The sequence below is a fragment of the Montipora capricornis genome, chromosome 7 (genome assembly GCF_036669925.1).
Source record: "Montipora capricornis isolate CH-2021 chromosome 7, ASM3666992v2, whole genome shotgun sequence".
Lineage (NCBI taxonomy): Eukaryota > Metazoa > Cnidaria > Anthozoa > Scleractinia > Acroporidae > Montipora > Montipora capricornis.
In genome coordinates this window covers 5,621,706-5,626,705 of record NC_090889.1, presented here as the reverse complement: position 1 = coordinate 5,626,705, position 5,000 = coordinate 5,621,706, and the positions used below count along the sequence as shown (strand labels likewise).

Below are 5,000 nucleotides of genomic sequence, written 5' to 3'. Positions count from 1 at the left end.
TAGTGGTTTCCGTAGTGTAATGGTCATCACATCCACCTAAGACGCGGAAGGTCGCCAGTTCAAGCCTCGCCGGAAACATTGCGCATTTTGCTTAAACAAACAGCCAAAGAGAGCACCTTGAGTGGGATTCCTGACGGGCGCATCGACCATCATGTGAATCAGTTACATTGACGCTCTTATCAATGACTACAATCTCGACTTGGTCAGAGTTTTACGAACAGCGTGTTTTGGGCAGCTTCAACGAACGATGTCCACATGGGGTTTTTCCAGAACAGGGAGCAAGAGCGAAGGTCCATGGGTCCTCTCGAACACCACCCACCACCTGACAAATGGATGCAACTCGACAGTCAAACATATCAAAGGCAAAGTGGAAGGGAATCTCTGTCGACGTTCTTATATTTATTTTGCTTCATTAACATACAAGTTTGCTGACAAAAAGAATCATGCTGTTTATAAATTGATTTCCAAAGGTAAAAGAAATCAGTGTTTCAGTTAGATAAATCTGCATTTTTGAGAATTTTAGCTTTTAAGAAGAGGCCGTGAGTTGTGGAGCGTTTTGACTCATGTGACCAGGAGAAGCGTCCTTTTGGGAGTATATGCTGAAAAGAAATAGGATACAATTTAAGTAGACGGTTTTATCCTTAGACCAGGAAACTTAGCTACACTACTGTAAAATGGTCTATTCATAGAGTCGCAGGAGGATGATCGTGGCATTATGTCGAGGGAATGGGTCGACTACTTTAAACGACGAGATAAAAACGCTTTAGGAAGAAAAGATAATGTCCAATACCGAAAGCACCGCGAAAAGCGTTTGTAATATAGTATTAGTCTAAATTACCGAACAAAAATTAAAGTTAATGAGTCATATCAATTTTTCTGATAAATTTTAGTCTTCTGTGTTCCATACACTAGCTGTTCAGGTCTGTAAGATGTAAGTTGCTAGTTGTCCAGTTACAATCATTTCACACTTTGTCAGAACGATACATCACAAACTACTCTTTTATTTTCCTATTTTTTTCCGTGCGCTCTGCTACTTTACACTGTAGCACCCTCCCCGATTATACCTAGACAAAAAAATTAACATTTCATAATTCGATAGCGAGATAGATGCTTTGAATTAGAGCCCAATTAACTTAACACTCAAAGTGATCCCCTTTGCATTACACTGCGCATCCTGTTCTGCTCATAATAGCGCGCGCCATTGCCTAAAATTAGCCCAATTAAATTTTCGAAGAAGACAACATTTTTAACAAGCAAAACTACAAAATTCCGTATAATTCGAAGTAGAATCTCATCATTGGGCCAAGTTTAACGCTTTCCTTTCGGCTTCGCCACATCCATCATTCTTTTCGACCCGTGGTGACAATTATCAAGGGCCATGTTGTACTTGGACCCCCCAGCTTGGACGTAATCAGCTACTCTGGTTCCAGGCTTGGCGGGTTGAGCGCCAGCTGATTTCCAGGCTCCGCTCATGTGCTTGGCATTTGTAACAACTGTTTGACCTTAAGGCAACAAAAACAAAATGTAATATAATATCAGTGTTCATTCATTAATTTTTAAAATGTATTTATTACTTTATTTAGCCACACACGTAAGAGATATAACATTGCTTGATCATAAGTTCTTAATTAACGAGGCTTGGAGCTTACTTTAAATAGACTTCCTTAGACTAATTAACAATTAGACCCGTAGCCCGCAAGGGCTACGGTTCAATAGCCCATGAGGAGAAGCCGAATGGGCTTTTGAACAGTGGCCCTTGAGGGCCAAGGGTCTAATTGTTTTAGTATCACCCAACAGAAAAGGCAATAATAAAGTTAGCAAATGAAATGCAAGTTAAAGAAATATTTATTTGGGAATAAAACGAAAGAAAGCGTCACGATTTTCGCTACTCGAGGACTAAAAATAATACTCCTCTAGTAGCGCAGCCAATCAAAATGCAGGATTTGCATTAGTCCACTAGTTGGGTGATACTAATTGTATACATATATATATATATATATATATATACATACATAAGTTAAAGGATTAAAGGCGCGAAACTCAGAGTAACAGAGAATCGATGCGTCCTCTTTAATCCTTTAACTTATGTATACTTAGCTCTACTACCACAGCATTGAGCACTTTACGCCAAGGAGGAATAAACTTCTTGAGGCAAATATGTTAGTAATCGGTTTAATACTTCAAACGTTTCGCCGTTTAGAGCTTCGTCAGTGAATGAAGATTATCAATACAAGATTGGTTTATGTAAAAAAACTTAGGTACAATAGTGGAAAGTCAAGGGTCATTTGAGATCAGTTCCAGATATGGCAGACACATTAATGGACTTTTCCCTTAATGACTAATCATATTAGCCTTTTTCTAACACATATTTGTTTTTATTTCCAGGTCTAAGTCACAAGTTGCCAAGTGACAATGACACTGACTTTTTAAATCAAAACAGTTTCTGACAAAATAAAACCGTCCCAGCTATTCGAGTCTAAGTGGGGAGGAAACCAATTTAAGTGAAAAATCCGCTTACAGTGAGATAATCCTTCAGTTTGGTTTTGCCCTAGAAATTTGCATGCGATCCAAAATGAAACAGAGATGGCCGCGGGCCCCTTCGAATCTACAGCAGCGAAGAGCCCTCGGTTTCACAAGGACTTGTCGAATTTGTCAACAGCAGCATTCTTTGAGGAGACTAAAATATCAAAAATGTCGGACATTGTTAGCGTATGAAAGTGTACTGTAATTCAAACGATCGCAGACGTATTGTAAATTTGATTTTCTCCTGTTTAATTTTCCCGCGATCTCACCGCAAGGATTTACTGTCATTCTCAGTCTTTTGTTCGTAAAAGCCTGGGAAAGAGAAGAAAGGCTATAGAACTGTCGGAACGCGTATTTAGGGTCACGCAATTCAAATTACGCGCGCAATCTGGCCGCGCTTTATGTTGTGACCACAGAATGGATGTTATTTCAGTAATGTGAAATTGATTGACCTGCAACATGAAACGTGAGAAGAGAGAGAGAGAGAGAGAGAAATGTACGATTGTTGTGAATCTAGAGTTAAGAAGAACGAAATTGTAGTTCAGATCGTGAAGCGTTTTTGTATAACAAGAGAAGAACCGGAACGAAATAAAGACCGAATACAGTCCTCAGCCCGGTAGGGGGGGGGGGGGGGTGGGGAAACCCATATGGAACAGACGGGGATGCTCGTCGGAAATTTTGAATTGAACACCTAAAGGAGACCATCTGGGCGTGGCTCAAGCTTTTTCTGACCCCTAAAGGAGACCAATCTGGGCGTAGCTTAAGGAAATTTTTGACCCCTAAAACAAGTTAAAAAGAAAATTTGACTTCTGTTTTCTCTTCGCGTAATTCTGCATTTCTTCGCGGAGCCCTAAACTAGACCTTGGCGGCTTAAAATATTGGCGCTTTGCCTGGAACACCCTAAGCGAGACCAAAATCCAAAATTTACACCCCTAAGCGAGACGACGAGCATCCCTGTCTGTTTCATATTGGAGCCCCCCCCCGGACCTCAGAGCAGTGTATGATTTTGTATAAGAACAAAATGGCGATGCATGGAACTTGCGAAACGGAGAAAAGCAAGACATCCACAGTAGCACCAATTGCACGCTTCTGTGAAGACTTGTCTTCGTTAAGTACACTTGAGAAAATTCCAACTTCAATGTTGACTACCGTGGTGGACAGAAACTTTGATAGAAAAACAGTTTCATGGACGTGAACGACATTGTTTTGGAAAAATACCTCTGATTGATACCACGGAATCCGTTCCAGCACGGACTTGCAATTGTTTCGAGTTTGGACAATGTGCAAGCCGGCGAGCCATGGCTGCGAGTCATGCGAGCCAACATGACGAGCCATACGTGTCAACATGCGAGTCACACAGTTATTGAGAGCTAATCGTTTTGAATTGGTGCTTAGACTTAAGTACTGTTTATCAGCGCTATTTGAAATTTTGTGCTTAGACTTAAATGCGAAGTTCGCATGGCTCGCAGATTGTCCAGCCCCGATTTTTCGAAGGGAATTAAGCTGGAAACGGCATTCTGCCATACTTTTCCTTACCAAAAAGGAAAGCTCAACTTTAAAACTTCAAAGCCGTGTCGCATAAAGCTGGAAAGTGAGTAATTTTTGTCGCAAAGAAAGGCTATCGATGTCAAGTAACAGGATCAGACTGATACCAATGGAAAAGTCAAAAGCTTGAAGAGGAATGTAAAAAAATAGATTCCCTCACTCAAGTCTCTCTATTTACGCCCGACATATTTTAAGCGTGATTTTTCAAGTGTCACTACGTACCGCGCACGCGTGTTCCTCATTCTTTGCCAGTTGGAGCAGCATGTGGAGGACGAGGGGACATTGCCATGTGCTATTTGGGGACATACGAGAGTGTCATATAAGGACAGCATGTTTTCGACGATAGATAAAAGCGGGCTTTGGCAATAATTCCTGCAGACATGTCGAGATTGTTTTTTGAGACAAAATTATTATGTGATTTCCAAGAAAGGTGATGATCAATGATTAGCCCCTAAGCCTCAATTGGTTGAGGATACCAATTAAATCGTTGAACAAAAACAACCTTTGTGTTATCAAGAAAGAGTGGGAGACATGAGGTCAGACTAGAGACATAAGAAGACTATTAACATACAAAATACACAAAGAGGTCCAAGGGATTGAACCTAACAATAAAATCTGAACAGGACCTAAACTGTCCTCTACTTGAAAACTTTTTTGAGCCTTCTTATAGCTTGACAGTTGTCATGTTGTACTGATAAAGGAAAGAAGAGTTTTATTGTGGAGATTCCTGAAAAGGAAATTGTTATATAGTGAAGACCATATACAGGTATAACATTACTTACTTGATTCTTCCATAAAACCTGAGTCCCTTATGCACAGCCAGCGTGTCACCGCTGTGTAGTGGTCACTACCACTCCAGAGTGCGTAAAAAACCAACCTATCTCCCCGACCCTCCAAGGGGCCTAGTCATGTGCTCTACTGACACCACACCA

At 40.8% G+C, this 5,000-nt stretch overlaps 1 non-coding gene across 1 annotated transcript; it reads left to right on the top strand.

Moving 5' to 3' along the window:
* The first annotated feature begins 5 nt into the window (after window positions 1-5).
* On the top strand, window positions 6-78 carry Trnal-aag (transfer RNA leucine (anticodon AAG)). Its single transcript has one exon. It is a non-coding gene; the product is annotated as a tRNA-Leu (tRNA).
* Window positions 79-5,000: the final 4,922 nt, after the last annotated feature.